This window comes from Apteryx rowi, unplaced genomic scaffold, assembly GCF_003343035.1.
Source record: "Apteryx rowi isolate R43461 unplaced genomic scaffold, aptRow1 scaffold_329, whole genome shotgun sequence".
In the NCBI taxonomy this organism is placed as follows: domain Eukaryota; kingdom Metazoa; phylum Chordata; class Aves; order Apterygiformes; family Apterygidae; genus Apteryx; species Apteryx rowi.
Genome location: NW_020449741.1, coordinates 40,470 through 61,371, shown reverse-complemented (window position 1 = coordinate 61,371; position 20,902 = coordinate 40,470).

Here is a 20,902-nt window from a genome sequence, read left to right as displayed (position 1 = left end):
TTTTGCTGCGTAGATCTCTGCTCTGGACACACATGGCCTTTCGTGTCAGTGATCTCCCTTTCTGCCTTTTTGTGAGGCCCCCGAGATCCTGAGTGGGGTTGTGCCAGCCTCCTTGTGGACTTGACAGTGCTGTGCTTAGTCCAGTGCATGCTTGTGTTGCAGGTTGCAGACAGTAACAGTTTCTACAAATGAATATCGAGCTGATCAATAAATGTGCTTGTTAGTAAGTAATGAAAGGTGGAAGACAGAGAGGCCTGGATGGGCTAATGCAATAGCAGACTCATTACTGATCCTGGTCAATTAGTCTTATAACTAGCTGTGGTCATGACTTTGTGTATGCATTTAGCAACCCCTGCTCTGTTCCTGATCTTTCTCTGCTTAGAGAGCAATTAGGTATGTGTGGAACTGCTCACCATTAACAGCTTCTGAGATTAGAGTATTTTGATAGTTAATCACCTCTCTGCTGTGTTCTGGAGCTGTTTGAGCTTCTCTTTAACCCTCCTTGTGTGTGGGTGGAGGCTCCTCTTTTAATTCACACTAGTGTATCTAATCAGTATTGCCACATCCTCTCCAGCCCAGCTTCCTGCTGTCAGGGACATTACTTGCAACCCAGTGTGTGTCGTTTCCTTCTGATGAAAATAGTCTCCTTCAGTTCTGGAGGGCAGGAGGGTGCAAGGTGGAACAGCTGTCCTGGTTGCAGCTCTGATGTACAGTGGCTGTGTTGTGAGAACTGTTCTGTGGCAATGGTAGCTGCTACAGGACATTGTCTTGGTTAGTGTTACAGAAGAACAGGATAACAGCAGGGTAGGTAGGATCTGACAGAAGAGGCACTTAGCCCTGGCTGGTACCCAGTAATTTGAAAGATAAAACAAGTGTCCCCTGGTTAAAAGGTATAACAGCCTATCTCTTCTCTCCACTTAACCTCTGAGGGAAGAAGAAAAGGTCACAAGGCCCTAAGAGCTCTTCACTTTCAGAGCCCAGTGAGGTTGGTACTGGGCCAGTGTATTGCTTTTATTGCATGTTGCAGGCAGTAACACTTCCTACTAATGAATATCAAGCTGTCTGATAAATGTGTTAGTAAGTAATGAAAGGTGGAAGGTGGAGAGGCCTGGATGGGCTAATACAATAGCATTACTGGGACCAGTGAGTTGGTACTGGCAGCTCACCCCTCCCTTCATAAGTGTTGACTCAGATGTGCTCTGGGCCACAGTCTTTGCCAAGTGTTTGGCAACACAAGGGGTGTGTGAGTGTGTGTGAAGATTGGGCTGTCTTCAGTACTGTGAGGGCTTTTGATGCATGTGTTGATGAGAGCTGCTGTGTGAATGGAGCAGAATGAAATAATCAACAGAATAAAATCCCCGCCCAGGACAAGGCAGATGGTCTGTTTTCTATATAGCTCCCTCTCGGGAAGCTATGGCTGTTATGAGCAAAATCTCTCCTGGTGGCACTCTTCGTTCTCCCTCTTGCCCAGGGAACCTCTGGCTAATCTGCAGTTTTTCTGAAAGGGGGTAGAAATCTGCTGCTTGGATCCTCTGGTTGCCTGCTTTTATGAGGGATCTAGCACTTGCTGCTGCTGTCTGGATGCGGCTGGAACCACAGAAGACACCCATAGGCTTCTGCTGCTTAACTTCTACATGCTCTTGGAAAAGGAACTAGATTTGCTTGAACTAAGATGGATGAGACACTTCTGTTGGGCAGCTTGTGCAGCAGCACTGCAGCAAGCTAATGACAGAGCAGAACCACAGACTAAGAGCAATAAGAGAGTTTATTTTATGACTGCCTCTAGCCTATCTCAATCTGAACAGCTATTCCTGCATTGTCCACAGAGCAGAGACAGAGAGTGAGCAGAATCTCATGCTATCCCTTCTATGAGTGCATGCAGGGATAGTTGTCCCAGCACTGAGCAGACAACAATTAGTCTTAGCAAGGAGACAGTGCTTTGTAAAGATATAATCATTTTTTTCCTGGAGTTGGAAATGAAATTAAAGGTATTTGTGTGTGCTGAGGCCAGACTACTTAGCTATTGCCACTGCCAGGACTTGCTTGGAATGGTACCTAACACTCATCCTGTCTTCCAACTATGGTGGAAATGTTCTTTGACACCCAGAGGACAGTCATAAGGATGGGGCTGCTGACAAGGAAGGGTATGTACCATGGCTCACATTTGCAAGTAGGTCCCTGGCTGTGTTTGTGAGTGCCTTCTGCTGGAATCAAGGATCTCGGGACAGAAGTGGGCCTTTCTTGCTCTGTACATGCCCTAGCCCAAAGGGGATGCAGAATATCACCCTAAAGCAGGGACTACACCAGTCTGCATCTGGCTTCACCTGGGACCATAAGGAGGCTGGGTAAGGGGGCGATGCTTTTCAAGTGGGAGGCATTGCTAATCTTTGAGATAAAGAGCAAGCCTTCTCTCTGGTGCTCTAGGCTTCCTCTGCAAAGACTATGGGAAGCAGCATGTCATTGCTGCCTTGCACAGAGCAGTTTCATCTCCACATGCTTAAGTGTCCCCTGGGGAGAGTGAGGAAAACCTGTTTCTAAAGTTGGTGCAGCAGATAAGGGAAACTGGCTCACTGCCATGCTCCAAATGTCTCTACAAGAACTAAAAGCTCCTAGAAGCTGTGGTTATACTTTATTCCTTTATTGGATGTTCACAGCCAGGGACAGTGCTACACTTTGCTTTCAGTCCTGTGGAAATTAAACCTGTAATGGAAGGACTGGAGTACAAGACCCTGAAAAGAAACATAGCTTGGCCTCTCATTCGGCCATCCTGGAAGGAGTCTTAGCATGAGGATGCCCCACAGCATGTTTTAGTTATCTGTGGGTGTGAGCCTAGAAAAGGCTCTGCTTTGGCTGGGGTGGCTGAGGATGATCTATGATTTGTAGCTGAAAAGTCTTTATTAGGGTATTGTTTCTCATGGGGGTTATGGAGTGAATTGACCCAAGTGAGCATATTGGTTTAGACTGGCATTGCTGGCACTGTACAGGGGTTCACATTTGTCTTCATACAGAGAATAGGAAAAGCAACTGCTGAAGTTGTAGAGGAGAACTGGAGGTGGATGGACAGTTCTTGGCTTTCAAGGTGAAGGTAGAGAGTGATTTGGAGGCACAGCAGAGGGAAGCTAGTAGGGAGAGTTGTTCTGTCCACTGACCCTGGGCTCTGTCCAGCCATGAGACAGCATGTAGCGCTGGGCTGGGGAGCCGGACTGGTGGGTGAACCACGGGGCTTTCTTGGTGTGGGGAAGGAAACCTCCTTCCTCCAAGGGCTTCTGCAGCCGAGTGGCGCGGCTCCCAGGGTGCTGGTGGTTCTGCTTCCTGGTGTGCTGGTGCCGGCCCTGTGCGGAGGTGGATCCTCAACCCTCCCGCCCTCTTCTGGGACAGGCAAAGGCTGCAGGGCCTGGTGGACTGGCCCAACTCGTTAGGGAGGCCTCCTGGCTCAGCCCCAGAGTGGCACCACAGCAGGAGGCTGTGCCTGGCCCCTCCAACCCTGCCACCATGGCACGGGCAGTAGCTACCCGCAGGTGAGCTTGGGGCCCAGTGAGGGGATGATGGAAACGCAGCAGCCATGTGGCATGTGCCTTCGCCATGTGGCTGTGGTCCCCCTCGGTGCTTCAGCGTGAGGTGCAGGGAGGACCAGGCAGGCTTGCAGCCATGCCAGGGCTGCGGAGTTGTGGCCAGGCAGCAGCTGCAGTGGCCCTGGGGCCTGAACCCAGGCTTTAATGCCACTGGCTGCAGGCTGCTGTGATGATCTGGGATCATTCCTGCCCTGGCAGAAAGCAGGAGAGGTTGGGAAGTTGGTGTGACCAGAACAGGCCACCAGCCTGCTCCCTGGGCAGGTGATGCTGACAGCAGCTGGGAGAAGGTGGCATGGCTGGGTGTTCTCCAGGTCCTGCTGGGCCAATGCTCCAAAGCCGAAGTTTGCTTCTGCCAGGGAGTCATGGGGGCAGAGGGGATGCAGGACTTAGTCTGCCCTGCAAATGCCTGAGCCAGCTTGGACCTCTGTCCTGCCTTGGGGCGCTTTGCTTTTTCCCACCCATGGGTCACAGGCAGCGTGTGGGGGTCCCCCACTGCAGACTGGTGCCGTCCTTCTCCATGAGCATGGGAGCAGTCCCAGCACGCTCCAGATGAGCTGGGATCCAGCCCCTTTGGCTCTGCCTGGCCACCAGCCCTGGCCACCAGCTGCTCCTGCCTCAGTTTCCCTTGCTCAGACTGCGGGATTGGAAGATCTGAGATGCAGCAGACCTGTGACAGCTGCCGAGAAAAGCAGAAAGCAGTCTGTAGGACAGGGGTGCAGTGTGAACATGCATGCTCCTCGTCTTGCGGGCTGCCAAACAGCCCACGCTGGCCCACCCATGTAGGCACCGAGGACGTCTCAGCATTGCCCTTGCTCCGTTTCCCTTTCTTTGATTGCATCCTATTTGCTTTCCCCTTTTCTTGCCAATTGTCACTCCTACATAAGGGGGCCATAGCTGTGCTCACGTTCCCCTGGGTTATATCTGAGGCTTTTTCTGTTGGCAGGAAGGGGCTGAGCTATGACAAATCCAGCCGAAATTGCTTTCCCCTCCTCTGTTCACTGGCGAGCTCAGTGTCTCAGGTGAGCGCTGCTGTTCTGATGACAAAAATGTCATTTAGTCACACATTCTGCTCTTCCTGACAGCCATGAGGTCTGCATAACCTTGTCCTGGGCCTGACCCCTGTGCGAGGATGTCTGTGTGACTATGCAGAGGGGAAGCAAATCCCTAATGACCTAAACATGATCTTGCAGTCCTAGATTCCTTATGATTATGGATTTTAAAAAGAGGAGTCTTTCAGGGGCCTTCCAGAGGACAACACACTGGTGACAACCCCTCTACCTGGGCCAGCAGGTGCATGGCTGCTGGGGGGGGTTCCCTGTGAGCCAGCTGAGGGAAGGAGCACCCGCCGCAGCTCTCTCCTTATCCCTAGCCTGGCACGCAAGGTGTCAGCTCCACCTGTCAGCTGGGCTGCCAGGGAATCTGCCTCTTTGAGTGCTCTTTATCTGCACCCGGGCAAGGATTTATTGGGGCAGGTCGGGGTGGGGGGGACAGGACCCCACTAGGACCCACCTAGCACGAGTGCAGAGGCATTCCAGGGTCTGCATTTGTGGCAGGGACATGGATGGGATGGCCCCAGGGACCACCTGGAGCAGCTTCATGGGCCCAGGTCAGGGCCTGGGGAAGGAGAGAGCAGAGGTGGTGTGTGGGTGGCACAGTGCTGTCACCAAAGGTTGCAGGTGGCCCTTCCCCTGGCATCGGGGCACAGGGAGCTGAGGACCAGGGCAGAGGTGCAGTGAATCCCTGCCCTGACAAGCCAACTCTGGAGAAGAAGTGGAGGATTTGGACTGCTAAAGGAGCAGATGTCTATCACAGGGAAGCCATTTAGCTGTGCTTGTTGCCTGAAAGACCCCTTACATTCCCCAAACCAGAGAGTGATGAGGCAGATGGGGAGCAGGAAGAAGACATACTGAGAAGGATCAACCCAGTGTGGAGGTTTGAGCACCCTGCACGTGCTGTCACCACTCCTGTCATCCCATCTGTAGCACCAGCAGTGACCTGCAGCCCTGGGTGGGAGCTGCTCACAGCCACCTTGCTCAAAACCTTGGCTGTGGTGTGCTCTGAGAGTTCAGAAATGCCCCTTCAGAGCCTAAGTGCCCAAGAGCCGTCCCTGGGAGGGCTGAGCAGAGGGAACCGGGGACAGGCAAAAAAAAGGCAGCAGGTCAGCACTTGCTCCTTGCAGCTCCCAGGCGCAGAGCGAATGATTGCTGCCACACTTCACCTCTGAAACCCTCAAGCTCAACACAGCAGGGACCGGGGCGACATATCCGGCAGCGTGAGAACAGGTTGCAATTAGCAGCGTCATAGGAGGAAGCATTTGTCAGCCTGGGCACACAAGCAGGGGGAGAGCTCTGAGGTGGGCTGCAGAGACTGCGCCATATCTTCATACCTTGGGCAAAAGCAATTGCGGCTCCAACAAGCCCTGCTGACAGCTCCTTTCCATCCCAGCCCCACCTAGCTGGCACAGGGGCTGCAGACCCTGGTCTCAGATAGCGGGCTGGTGGAGGGGGATTCCTCACCCTCTGTCCACAGCTCGCTGGTGCTGCCCATGAGGATGGGGTTAGCATGGGGGCTGATGGGGACTAGCAGGCAGGGAGCCCGGTGCGGAGTGGTCAGGTGAAGCCGGTGCTTCAGGAGGTCCCATTTTTCCCTGTGAGCTGGTGTTAGCAGGGCCCTGGCTGGAAGCACCTCCTCCTGCAGGACCATCCCAAAGGCACGTGGAGGCTTGGGGTCACTCTCTGCTGCTTTCCCCACATGCCTCCACCAAATGCAGTGACTTTTGCAGCCCATCCTGCCATGGAGGTGATGTCCTCCCTGTGCTGCTAACAGGACTTCTGTTTATGGGGTCTCCACCACACCAGGGGTGAGGTACCCATGCAGAGATCTTCTCCAGGCCCTGGCTCTCTGCTTTCCTAGCAGTCCTAAAGCTGCTCCCATGGAAGGGCTGTGTCTAGTGTGTGTTTTGATTAGGAGAGGCATAACAGGGCTGGCCAGCCCAGCCTTGCTTGGTGGGTCCGCATTAGAGGCCCTGCTCCAGCTGGTCAGCCTGCACAGCCCCTTGTTTGTTCCCCTGTGGGGCAGGAGAGCAGCACCCATGGGAGCTGTTATAATTTATTTTCCCCTCTCTTGACAATGTTTGCTGCCTTTACTCCGTGCCATTTCTCATTAAAAGGTGCGAAACCAAGTTTGAAATTCAGACTATAGAGCTTGACTTCCCTGAGGCTATAAAAATATATTCCTTGTAAAGATCTTGTGCATGTTACTGACAAGTACAGTAGTCCTGAGGGGATGCTGCTCTCAGACAGGAAAATCTAATACCGAGAGGCGCTTTTCATTTTTGTGCAACAAAAAAACACACAGCAAAGGTCATTTGCCAGGACAAACTACTCAGATGGAGCAGGGATGGGGCTGAACAAGTTGCATGACTCACAGATGTGGATTTAGATCCAAGTTCAGCATTCCTGGCATCTTGCGAACTCTGCTGAAGATTTGACTCCAGTTCACAAGGGCTGGTGGCAACTGTCATAACCTTAGTTAACAGAGTCAAAAAGGCTTTCAGCTCAGGTCATCAGATGTGCTGCTGTCTCAGGAAGGCAGCATGGGGTTAGAAGCTGGGTTTGGGCTCAGAACAGCCCTGCCAACAGCTCCACGGAGGTGCAAGCAGGACAATGCTTCCCTGTCTGGGGCAACATGTGCCAGTCTGGTGTGGAAGAGAAGAGGCACACTGGTTCTCCACCTACCTGCCAAAGAGGAGAGTGTGGGCAGTCCCGCTGGCTGGGGACCTTCTCTCACAGTGCCTGGGACAGGGTCTGCTCCCTCCTCATGGAAAGCCCTGCTTCTTGTGGGGTGAGATAGGGTTATTCTCATATGCCCCAGGCATGATAACACTTGCATTATTTGATATGACAGCAGATGAGCTGATATGACAGTCAGGTTTTTGCTCTGTGGGGTCACAGCTGAGTGGTGTTTCATGACTATCTGATCCCATCTTCCTGATCCTGATCAGCAGGAGGGAGGAGATGGCACAGATGTCCATGCACAGATGCTCTGGGCTACAGAGAACCTCCTGCTTCTGAAGGCAAGTTGGCAGCTCCTGTTCCAGGTCTTGAGGTATTTGCTGTAGCAGAACTGCCCTGCTATTCCTTTTAGCATCCCCTGTTTTCTGAGCCCCAGGTCTCATTCCTGGGGTAAAGTGATGGACAGGTAAACCTTGGCGTGGTGCTTATTTCCAGGAGATCATCCCTGCCTGCTTTTTGTAGAGTGGTCAGTGGATGGAGGCATCATGGTAGGGCTGTGAACGAAGATGCAGGTGAGTTCCTGGGAACTGGAGCTGGGAAGGGGCCAGTACATGGTCCTCCCAGGGAGCATTGGCAGTGGTCCTATGCATGAGGTGTCCTGTTCAAATTGGAAGGAGGGAGGTGTGGGGCTGACACGTACATTGGTTTTGTTCCTCTAAACGCTTGATCCTGACACTATACTGAAATCGATAGGAGCTCAGCCTGAATAGTGCTGAGCCCAGCGCTGGTCTGCATCCTCAATCTGTGGCATAGTCAGAAGGGAGCTACTGGCATTTGGCTGGGGGTAGATATGGTGCTGAGTCCCCAAAAGCTTTGGCAGTCTTCTGGGTATTCCTGTGTCTGGGGAGGGTTGAAAAAGAGGGAGATGCACCAGCCCACAAGGAGCCATGGACAAATACTCCTTTCCCTCAGTCAAGGCCTGTGGTGAGGACACAGGGGAATAGGAATGCTTCAAAACCTGATGCCCAGCACCTTTCCTGAGTGAGGGGCTCACTCAATGTGCCTCGTTAGTTGGTCCTTGTAATATACACCCAGACAGACACTCGCGTGGCAGCCATGGTCTCTGCTGCAGGTCGCTCAACTGAACTGTTCCCAAAATGCGATAGACCATCATCGCCTAGAGACATCCACTCGCTCTCCAGATTTGTACAACAGGAGAGAATAACCTGTTGGTTGGCCTTGGCTGTATAGTGAGAATGGAGTTTGTCTGGCCTCCCCCCATCTCCTATCTGCTCTGGAGAGATCTTTTCCCCTGGGAAATTATTGGCAGAAGCAAGAGGCTTTGCCTGTGCTGCTCTTGCTGGAGGGAACTTTGCTGCATGTCCCTGGGGTTGCAGAGACCCTTGTCCTTGCTGCAGGCTGGGACTGGGCTGCTGAGGACACCATCACTATGGCTGAAGGAGGGAGGATGGGGGGTCCAGCTGAAGTTGGTGCTTCATGTCTGTGGTAAGATTTGTGGGGAAATTTTGTCCCATCCGGGATGAGGAAAACCTCTGCAATGTCAACAAAACTCTTGCTGCATGGTGAAACCGTTTCTCACAGGCTCTCATGGATAAGCATGTGTTGCACAGTCATAAAAACTTCCCTTTCTCTGTCTGGGATGTGTACAGGTGCACATGGAGTGTGTCCTTCAGCCATCCTGTTGGTTTTTCATATACATATGTGCATCATGCTAGGAGTACATAGGTACACAGGAGAACATAGATGCCCATGCAGTATATTTGAGCTGGGAGACAGAACGGGCTCTGTTTGCTGTTAATCTTTCCAGAAGGTAGAATTGCTTGTCCTGATTTTTGTGAACCGCAGGACATACAATGTGTCCCTGCTTCTCTCTCCCACAATGTAATTAGAGCCAAATTCCACCACCGTTCAAATCACGGTGTCAGAAGAGAAGTGTTTTTACAGTCAGCTTGGGCAAATGAATGTTTTATCTCTCAGCTTCTTATGAGCAGGGTCCGTAATTCACCTGGAAGATATTCCTGTGTGCTGATTCACTGCCCAGTGACGGGAACACATTTATGTCTCCTTGTTGGGCTGCTGTTCATAAGAACTGGGATGAGGGGCAGCAGCAGCAGAGGAGACAGTGGCTAGATAAATTAATCCGCATAGTTGGCTGGAGAGCTGAGTGGGTTGACAGGCAGATGAATAGTTAGATGGGGAGGTTGAAAGCTTGATTGGGTGAGAGGCAAAATGACGCAATTATTAGCTGAGTGGCTAGATAGGTGCAAATGGACATAAACAAGAACTAGGTTAAGTAGCTGGTAAAAATGGAAGTATTGTGACTCACCTACACCTGAGTGCTAAAGTGATTTGTGGTTCAAGAGGAAACATGAGCTGCAGAACACTGGGCCAGCATGGAAGGTGTCCCATGGCTTTCAGACACCAAGATCACTCAGCATCTTGCTGGATCTCCCTGTTGGATCTCACCAAGGCTGTGATGAGAGCAGGAAAGCTGATGACCCCACTGTGCACCTCTGCAGCATGAGAGGAGAAATGGGGGTTGTGGGAGAGCCATGCTACGTGTGCAGCCCCTGCCAGCCTGGCATGATGGGGCCTGGCTGTGGTGGATCCTACAGATCCTGCAAACTTCAGGTACCACTTTGGAGGCACTGACATCCTGCACAGTTCCTCCTGCTCCTCTCGTGACCAGAGCTGGGTGGGCAGGATGAGCCTGTAAGCTGGCTGTAAGGACGATGCTCATTTTGCTCTCCCCTTGCTGCCTTCCTGCTAGCCAGGCTGCTCGCTCCACCCTTGTGTTGTCCTTCTTCACTGTTAAATTTTGGGAATGGGGCCTCCTCTTGCTGGGCAACCCCAGGAGAGTGGGCTGTGTTTTCAGCAGCTGTGATTGTTAGGCATAATGAAATGCAAGACAAGTGAGAGCAATTTCTCCTTCCTTAATGAGTTCCCCAGGCTCTGTGCATTTTGTAGCAGCGTGGGTGATGCAGCTCAGCTTAGCAGTGTGATGAGCTCCGCACTGGATACAGAGATTTGGGGCTCTGATTCCACATAGGGAGTCAGGCCACAAGTGAAGCAGACAGGGAGGGAATGCAAGTGTGGTGGCTTTGGGGAGGCCTGGGGGAAAGTCTCACAGTGATGGATGAGAGAGGCCAGGGGAGCCGCTTCCAGGAGATCTGCCAGGCAGAGGGTATTTCTAACCCTAAGCTCCAGAGACACTGGGTGGTCAGACAGTGGGTCCTGCTCTTCTGCAGACTGCATTACACCAGCTCCTGCAGGTCCCATCCCTGGGGCTGACCTTGAGCTTTTCTCTTAGAAAGCCTTTGACCTGAGCATGAAGATTTCCTCTGTTGGAGTGGAAGATTTCCTGCCAATCAATTCTTATGACTAGAATCTTGCCTGGTAAAGGAAACGTGTGCCTCTGCTCTAGCCTGAGTGTGTGCAACCTCCATTTCTAGCTGGGTCTGAGATCCCAGGTTGGAAACAGGGCTTCTCTGCCTAGCACAATGAGGTGATATTCAGTGAGACTGAAATGCCAAATGCTTGTCTTTTCCCAGCCTGCCAAGCAAGCTGGGTGATGAAGGCTCTTACCTCACTAGCAGTACTCACTCAGTAATGATCCTCCATTTCTAGCTACTGTTTGTGGCACAGTCATTTTATCAGAGTTTTAACCCACTTAGTGTGCATTATTCTGATTTTGTATTGTTCTGGTGTGTTAATCAAGCATTCAGGGTTGATCTGGTAGACCGTGCCAATCAAGTGATGTTATAGAAAATAGCTCTCATCATAGTCACTTGATATTTTTCAATGCAACTGGATATTTGATGCAAGAAGACATCTGTAAAAGCTCTGTCCTGCCATCATGTGACATACTAACTAATGAACTCTACTTCAGCTTTCCCATTATTTTCCTGAGCTGGCATCAGAATGGCAGCTGTATAGTTACCTGCGTTGTTCTGTTTCCTTTTGCAAATCTCTATGCCAGTCTTGAGAGGTTCCCAAGAACTTGGAGGTTTACTGAAAGCCAGTGTTAGCTGTCGTGGGAGTGCCTTGAAAACTTCAATGTAAGATTTCTGGGTCTGCTGATTTAAATCTGTCTGTTTCTGGGGTTTCTATTTACTGCCATCTTTCATTACTGCTGGGGAGTATTTCAGTGCACTGGGATATGAACACATTACTTGAGCTTGCCAAGAGGGAACAGAAGTATTCGTTAACTCTTCTGTCCTGTTTGCACTTGTATTGCAGCTCCCTGAAGTACTTCTGTCGGTTATAGAAATCTCCTTCCTTCCCTTACCAGTAGTTTTCTACATTTCTTAGCTTCTAGCTTGTAAATTATATTCATTGTCTTTACTTTTTCCTTTTGTTATTTATTATATATTGGTTGGGGAGAAGCTCTTTCTTAACTGCTTTCATTTTCTCTCCTACGCATGACTTGTTTTTATATATCTAACTACATTTAACTTTTTTCTGCTGGATTGTAAAAAATATTCTCAGCTCACAGGTTCATCAACCAGCACAACTGCCAGCTGTTCCAAGACTGAATGTTGATCTGTCAAGCTGAAGTGTGATATATAATTTGCTCATGCTGCATCCAGTGCTTCAAGTTAGGAAACTGTCTTTGCTGGCTCTTAGAAATTCCAGGGACATTTGACTTCTGGCAGGAAGAGCATGCTAGTGTCACCTCTCAGGGTGGAAATTTCCTGTGATGCAGCAGCTGTTTCATGTGTTGGCAAAATGGGAAAGATTCCTAGTTGCATTTATTAAAAACTGCTCAAGACTCTTCTGTTCAGACTGCTTTAAATTAATCTGAGGAAAAGAAAGACATCTCAGAAGACATGGTTCTCCCAGCAAAGTCCCTCCCAGGCCAGCAGAGATGAGATACTGGAGAGCTGCAGATTCACCCCGTCCTCTCCTGGGATAAGTGGTTGCCCCAAGCTGCTCCTGGGTGTTTTTGGCATTCATTGTCCCTGGGACTGGGTGATGACGAGATGCTGAGCAGTCTCATTTCAGTCTTGCTTGCAGAAGCCCTACACATTGGCTTGATTGTTCCCAAAGGAGTGTGGTTCACCAGCATTGGGTGTCCACCCATGCCCTCATCCTAGATTCCTGTGGGACTCTCGGCAAGCACCAGCTGCCAGGCCCTGAGTGCATTAATGGGCTGTGGTTGCCCTGGTCAGCCTCACCTAGCCCTCCCCACAGACCCAGCACCCAAGGTCTCCATTTAATGTCAGCCCGGGCACTCAAATCTGATCTAAGGTATGTTGTGGGTACACTTGTACCCAGCACTGTCTGACTGACTGGTTTTCCCAGATGGACTCTGGGCCTATGTTGCAGGTAGTTTGTCTCTAGCCCTATGTGTGTATATGTATATATAAGGGAAACTCTAGTGCTGGAGAAATGAGGAAAAACTGCTGCAAACTCTGTAATGACCTGGAGGTGCTGAGATAGTGCTGCCATGGGCCACTGCTGGAAGAATTTTGGCATGTGCTGGTGGAGGGTCCCGAAGGGCATGCCTGTCCTGCTTTGGTTCTAGAAGAGGATGTTCAGGAAAGCAGCATATCTGCTCTGCAGTGTGGCTCGGTGAAATTCAAGAAAAGCCTGAGTAAGTCCTGAACTCAACCCCTGGTCTCAATTTCCTTCCTCACTGGTGAGGTTTGTCCTCAGCATACTGCTGAAGGGCCTCCTGAGGAGGCTGAGGGCTGTGAGGACCCTGCTGAGTGAGATCAGTGACCTGGTGCTGAACTGTGTGTGGCCCAGAATGGGAAGAGGAACTGAGATGGTGAAGCTGTGCGTGTCTGTCTGTTGGCTGGAAAACAGAGCCCAGCACTGGCTCTGCTCAAGGAGAGCTCTGTACTGCTCCAGGTAAGCTGTAAATCTCTTGAGTGATGACAAGATATCAAAACTTGTCTCTCTTGCTGGGACAGGGGAAAAATGACGTACTGATGTGACCTCTGAATGCAGAGCAGCCCTCTGGCAGGCTTTTACAAGCTCATCTGTGAGCACACTGGATCGAGCACTTGCAGTAAAAGTGTGGAGCGGGATTCAACTTGTGACTATTTATTTCAGCCATCCCATGGCTGCAATGTTTTAGGTCTTCCCCCCCCCCCCCAATGAAGAGAGTCCAAAATGTAGTTTGGTATTGCCTGGCAGACTCCTGGGGGCTCTGGGTAGGGGGAACCTGGGAAGTCTTACATTGGGACTACCTGCAACCATGAAAATCCTGTTCCTTTCTTGGAGTAAGCCCTTCTGCCTTAACTCTGCAAATGTCACCCTGAGAGAAGCAAAGCCCCATGAGGCTGAGTGACAGATGCTGCCTTCTGGAGGAAGGTAGCTTTGATCCCAAAGGTGCTCTGTGGCAGGAGAGCATCCTGATCTGATAGGGACATTCCCCTCTCAGAGGACAGGCTCCACTGGGTGAGTGAGATAGATCTATCTATCTATCTATCAGCATCAGCCCTCAAATCTGACTCTGAAGTCCTCAGAAACCTTCTCCGCAATATGTGTTGTATGTCTAGGAGTGGGGCAGCACTTCAGGACAGCTAAAATGGGGCTTTAAGCAAGCATGTGGTCTTCAAGTCCCAGGTCCTCCTACCAGCTGTCTCTGTGACTGCGGTGATCTATTTAGCATCTCTGGGCCTTCGCCCCCTCTCAAAGGCATGGTTTGTCCTGAGCATGTTGTGTGGCGGGGTGGTTTTGATGGTGCAGCTCTCCAGCCTGTGCTGTCAGAAGGCTGAAGGTGTAGCGATCCCCCAGGGGGGCAACCCTGTACTCTGCAGAGGTGTTTGCTGCACCCTGGCTGGAGGCCTGGGAGAGCCTTCAGTAGCATGCTGCAAGCTAGCACAGCTCTGAGCATTGCAGTGCTGCACTGTTTGAACGGGATTGTTCCTTCAACAGGCCAGGGCCTGTGTCCAGCTGAAGCAGCTCATGGTGGTCAAACCTCAAGGGAGAAACTTGCATCATTTTAATCGTGTGCATTTAGCTCCTCCATAGCTTTAAAATCATCTCCCTCTTTCCAGGAAAGCTTTTTCATTAAAATCTTCAAGGAAAAGATGCAACTTGAAGATGCTTCATTAAAAAAAAAAAAAAAAAGATTAGAGGAAAGTTTAAACAAAGATCAAGGCTCTGCTCTAGATCTAGTCATTGGCTGGATCAGGAGCCAGCTGGGAGGTGTTAGTATGGGCAGGAAAGTCACGGGTGGGTGTTGTGGGCAGGAAGCTGTACAGGACATGATACCAGGATTTTTCTGTCTTGCACAAAGTCAGGAGGAAGCATTTCATTAGAGGCAGACAGTGTTAATGTTCTAATATTAGCAGACCTGCAAACAGCTTTCTACCTCCAGCAGAGCTCCCTTCAGCATGGGACTGTGTATGACTGGCCCCTTTGCTCAGAAGTCCAGCAGGCAGTTTGCAGAGAGGTCAGAGCACTGATAGGTAATGTTGGGACGCAGTGGGAGAGTCTTCAGCCTGTTCTGCTCTGTGTGCAGGGGTTTGTGCTTATGCATTCCTGTGCTACATATTCTCCTCAGGTTCCACCGCTCTAATCTGTGAGGTCCCTCCATCATTTTCAAGTGTCCTCCATTTCTGGTTTTTGGACAGGAGCAATTGATGAGGAAATGTGGCTTGAGCACAGGATGAAGCAATTTTATTAAAGAAGAATACTCCCTCATGGAAAGTATTTCTTGTGTGTTAAAGCTCTTGGCATAAATTGATTATAATGCATCAGTCTGTCATATGGCACTAAACAATTTGCATTTAAATGTCCCTTGAAACATATGCCTTCCTCTGGGAGGGTTTGATCCAGAATCCAGCACAGCAAAATGGAAACTATGTCATGGACTTCACCTGGATCCTTTTATTGATGCAGTAGTGCAAGTTGATCTGAACTTTCAGGCAGCCGCAGTCCAGAAAAAATGGATATCAGGGCTGTAGGGCTGAGAAGGCTGTTTGGACTCAGTCTTGCAGGGATAACTGTGTTGGCAGGCCCTGGGATGAGTGATGAGCTTAACCACTGCTGACTTTCCAAGAGATGGCATGTCCCACATTAACCTATGCCTACCGTGGTGAAGAAGAGTGTGCGTGGGTTGATGACCTTCACCCTTTGAAGAAATTGGCTCCTTCTGTGCAGAATCCCAGGCAGTGGCAGAAGAAATGGAAAAGATGAGACCCAGCCCTCACAAGCTTGTCTTGATGTTACTGGAGACAAAGTTAAAACCAGTGACTGAAGATTTCAGTGAGCTATGGAGCAGGTCACCAAGCAGGCTGTCCTGCAGGCAAGGAATTGGGAAGCAGATGCTGTAGCGCACTGGCAATGCAGAGGTCATGGCAGGGTGCTGACTGTGCGGAGGGAGAGAAGAGGCTCTGCTGAGCAAGGTGCATCAGGGACAAAGAACCGTGACTCCAGCTCCGGTAGGAGTCTGTAGTTCCCTCCCCTCCAGCTGGCTGCCCTGGGAGCTATGAATCCTCACGTTGGTCTCTCAGTCTCCTAGTCTCTCAGTGCCAGGACTTGGCTTGCTCCAATGCCTTTAGATTGACTCAGGGAGCTGCCTGCTGCAGTTCTTCTGGCAGTAACATCATGCCATGGTCACCCAGGTGTGCTTATGGGAGGCAGGAAAAAGAGTATGTAAGGAGGGATCCCTGGGGTGCCAATGGGCCGGGGGGAAGAGAGGGTGAGGAGAGAGGGCTGCAGTGGGAGTTGCAAGCTAAAACTGATGCATGGCGTGCATCTGCTAACACTGATGCAGGGAACCTTCCCTTTTCCCATGTGTCTGTTGCTGCCCCAGGCTAGTTTATAAAACAGAATAATTGCAGTTGTGAAATGCTCCCATTTGTAACAGTGGCAGGGTTCAACTGACAAGAAGCAGAGTCCTATCCTCCCCATTGGTGTGTGGCAGGGCCCAAGGCCAGCCAGCTCCCCAGCAGCAGAGCAGTGCTCCTGGCTGTTGCTCCAGGTACCGCCAGTCCAGGTGCACGCAGCCCCCAGGCACTACACCCGGCAGATCTCCCTCTCCAGACCCCTCTATGGAGGAGACCAGCCCCTGGAAAGTGGAGTTGTCCCCCTCTCTGGAGGCCTGGATAGCAGGGGTGGGAGCTGGGGAGAGGACAGACTGTTCCTCAAATGGTCTGGAAGGTGGGAATCAGTGTGCAAGTAATGCAAAATCAGCTCCGCCAGAGCATGGTTTCCTGCTAAACCCAGGCAGTTCCTTGATGTGCTTGGCTGCACAGTTGTTACAGACAGACTTAATGAACAATGATTCTTCCAAAGCCTTTCACTTCTGTTGTGACTTGAAGAATTTTCCTCTGCTGAGGAGAATATTAGCTCTTTTCCACTTTTCTCAGAGACTGCTGCTATCTCACTGCCCACGGGGCAGTAATTCCTGCTTTGCATCCACTGCAGCCCCTCCATCCATCCATCCAGGTGGGAATCTGGTGGCAGACCCTCTCTTGAGCGGATTTTGCATCTGCTCGCAGGTCCCCCCCAAGCCCGGTGTTATGTTCCTTGGCCTTGGTTCATGACTTGGTGATCTGGGAACAGTTTGATTATTTCCACTGACTTTTTCTGGCTACATGGGAGGAAAAGATATGACACTAGCACAGGACTGTATGACAGTCACGTGAGCCCTGAAGCTAAACCCAATTCATCCAGTGAATACAGTTTTGTAAAGAAATTGCATGTCTACCCAGAGATGTCAAACAGAATAACAACCTGGTATCCCCCCAGCACAGCTTCTTTTCCCATTGACTGGTACCTTATTCATCCAACTGCAATTATTGCCCTCTGAAAGTTGAATGGTCTTGGTCAGCAGGGAGGGATGGACTTGGTGTAAGAGCAGATGGAGCCATTTATTTCTGCCTGGATCAGTACTCATTACTCTGAAGGCATCTGGAAGTGTAGTGACTCCTGTTCTAAAGCATAGATTGGGTTATATTAATGCCAGTTTGTGCTGCAGGCTCCCTGATCATGACATTTGTGTAGCTGGTATATTGGGAGGCTGGAGAAGCAAGCATGGGAGAGGGAGCCCCCATGAATGCATCCCAGTCCATGCAGAAGACATGCTCCATGCTCTGTGGAGATGTCTGCCTGCTCATGTGTCTCTTGACTCCAGCTGAATTTGCTCAGGTTTGCATCTTCTCCTTTACTCTGACACTTTTGTATTTATTAAGGGTGCTGCCAGGTCCCCACACAAGGACTTGCCACCCAGCTACATAAGGGCTTGTGTGTGTGCCAATATGCTTGAATTAGTACCGGTCTTTGTCTGATGTTAGGAGAGAGATGTATAATTAAGGTAATTATAAGCAATTCAGTACCAGGCAGGGAGAGCAAACTGTCTTTCATATGAGAAAAAAAACAATGTGTTAGTCAGTCTGCTCAAACCATCACAGTGCAGAGCAAAAGTGGAGATTTCCTGCCAGTCCACAGGTGTCTGTGTTGCCCAGAGGGCAACCATGTCCCAAGAAGAAACCCCCGGAGACACTGCTGTGCTGACTACATCCCCAGGACAACTAAAACTTGTCCCCCTGCCTTTGGCATGGGTGCTTTTCTGGGTATATCCAGCCAGGGCCAAGCCCAGGGCCATCTGGGATCTCACCACCTTGAGGCACAGGGCCTCCTGTTGGCGGAAGAGGCTGCCTTGGGCAGGAGCTGTGCTTGCTGTACCCCTGCCTGTTCCCAGCTCACTACCTGGGTGCTGACGTTTTGGCTACATGTCTCTCCTGCTCTCCCATCCTGCCTGCCTTCACCAAGGTCTGGTCAGTTGGGATGTCTGTGGCCACCTCTGTGCCCTTCCTTGTGTGGTGGGCACTGGGTACAAGGCCCTCCTCCAAACCCCCAGTGCACCATGTGCTGATCTGTTACAGCCAGAAGGATCGTGAATGCCTGTGCACGTCTACTGGTGCATGAATACTGCTGCTGGCCCGGCACAAGCATGAGACAGCTCCTTCTGCTCCCTTTGCAGAGCAGGGTGACTCCTGGCTCTGCCACAACTCGTTGCTGAAGCTGGGCATGAAACATGTGCTGTGCTCATCTGTCTGTGTTCATCTGTCTCACCAAATGGCTAGGCATTACTGTAGTACATGCTGTTGGATGGAGATGAATTTGTTCTGTCCAGCAGACTAGATACAGGTGACAAAGAAACCCGAGAAAATTGTTGACTCCCTCTGCAGGTCAGGCAGAAATGAGATTTGTCAAATTATTTACAGTTTGAAGACATCTGTAAATAACTTGACAAATGCAATCTCTTTCCTAGCTCTCATAGCTGCTACTGCTGCCTTCCAGAGAGCTGCTTGGCTTGGAGTCTGTCAGGAGCCCAAGGGATATCCTGCCCCAGGTAATGACTGTGCCAGACATGGCCAGGGGCCTTTTCTGCAGCATCACTCTGCCACTAGGGAGGGCACCTACCCAAAGGTTAGGACTTAACTGAGGCAGAGGGTTGGAGGACTGATCTGCTGCACCATGAACTTGGTGCTCTGAGGTAGATGACTTCCAGATGGTGCATGGGGCCAGGCATTCGCTCCCCTCTGCTCCCCCTGGGTGTCAGACAGCAGGGCTTTCAGTGGCTCATGCAGATCATGACACTTGTCTTGAGCCTCTGGGTGGGCGCTGGCCCTCATCCACGTAATGAAGTAGCTGGGAATTGGGTCCCTTGTCCTTGACACTGAATGCCCCGTGTGGCTTGTGGTGAAGGGCTCATGGCTCTTAGGGCAGGATGGGTAAATATTTCCTGATCCACATCCAGCCCTTTCCCCTGCTACTGGCATCCCTCCTTGGCCTGAGAGAAAGACCTCAGTTCCTTGGAGAGCTGTAAAACTCACTGCGGGGAGCAGGGACCTCCCAAACATGACTGATGTGGGGAATAGTGACGGTTCTCTTCTTCAGGGGCTCCCTGTTTGTTTGTGTTCATAGCACACCTTCCTGAACCCACGGAGTGCTGCTGTGGTCTTCCCCCTTGTCTGGGAGGGAAGAAACACAATCTGCTCCTTAAATTACATTTTAACCTTTGTATCAAACAAACATACCCTGGGACTGAAAGGGGATTAAACTTGGCTACTCTTTTCTGCTGCATCTACTGCCAGGGGTTCTTTGTTGATGTGGCCTTGTGTTGGATGCAGACGTATCTGGCACATGAAGAGTCATTCTGCCATGGGGAGTCCCATCTTTAGCTGTGGCTTCCTTGTCCTTGTGTGTCCTTGTCACCTGAACTGAAAGGGCGTGTGTGGACTTTCTTTGCCGTAGCCCTACTGGAACATACTGTTGTGCAGAGGGACTTGTCTCAGTCGCCTGCTGCCGTGAGATTGAGTGGTTGTGGCCTAGATTTGTCTGTTGAACTCTGTGTTACCTGAAGGTTTCTTTTGGGAATATTGCGCTGTTCATGGGGTTGGTTTTTCTTTTTTATTTTTAATTGAATGTGTCTATATAAAATGCAGTTGCTTTTTCCCACAGTTGCATTTATTTCCTTTCAATCTTTTATTTTTTATTTTTTTTAACCTTAAAAGACCTTGCCAGACTCTTAACTCCTGATTCTCTCTAGATGTCTGCTGTGGAGCAGGAAAGCTGGCCAGGCTGCCAAGCAGATCGAGGTGTAGGCTTGATTCTTGTTGGGTCTCAGGCAAATCCTGCAGCTTCCCCCTGCCTTGGTGTTTTTGTCTGTTAGATGAAGTAGCTGCTGCCCTACAAGAATGACAAGCCTGAAGTAAGTAGCATCATGAGAAGGAAGATCACCAGAAGGTGCCACCTTTCAAAACGAGCAGCGTGCTCTTTACAGAGGAACGCTGAACCACACCACCTGCTGAGCTGGGGGTCGTCTTGATCCAAGCCGGGTCCCTTGTCACCAAACTGCCGTGGCATGGCCTGTGTCACCCCCACTGCACAGTTTATGAAGGCTGTTATGTTCACCCTAGCACAGAGCAGGAGAGATCTGAAATGTCAGCGGTGGAAGCTGTTTTGTTCCTGGTTTATTGTATGTGTTTGGAAGTGGATGGCATACTCATGCACGTAGATTTGAGACCACCATGCACATGAGGTCATGGATCAGATGACCTCATGTGATGACATTTGGATCAGATGTGGAAAATTTTGTGGAAGATTTTTGGCTGAACACATGAGCCAAGGAAGTCACCATATGTGAAAAGGCAGATGCTTCCCTGAGATTTGGAAAGAAGGGAATTATAGGCAAAACATGTGAGATAGATACCTGTTTGGGTGTCAGTAAAACCTCATGTCAAGGCAGGGGCAGATAGAACAAGCAGAGGCCTAGAAAATCTGATTTATGAGGGAAGATAGATTGAACTAGGCTTATTCTCCTTCTCTCCATCTCTCTTCTCTTGAGGCCAAGGTCTTCATATAGGGCAGTCACTTCTGCAAAGCCAATGCAATACCTTTTCTCCATCTTCAGTCAGTGAGAGGGAGTCCATAGTTTCAATTTATGGAGAGAAAGATTAGACACTAAGAAAAATTTTGATGGAAAAGCTGGAGGAGTTCTGTGTGGGAAAGTTTTAAGAATGGCCATCTGTGACCTGGGTATGGACTGTGGGGCCTCTCTGCAGTCTTTTTTCCATGGCTCTATATACAGCTCTGCACTACCCTAGC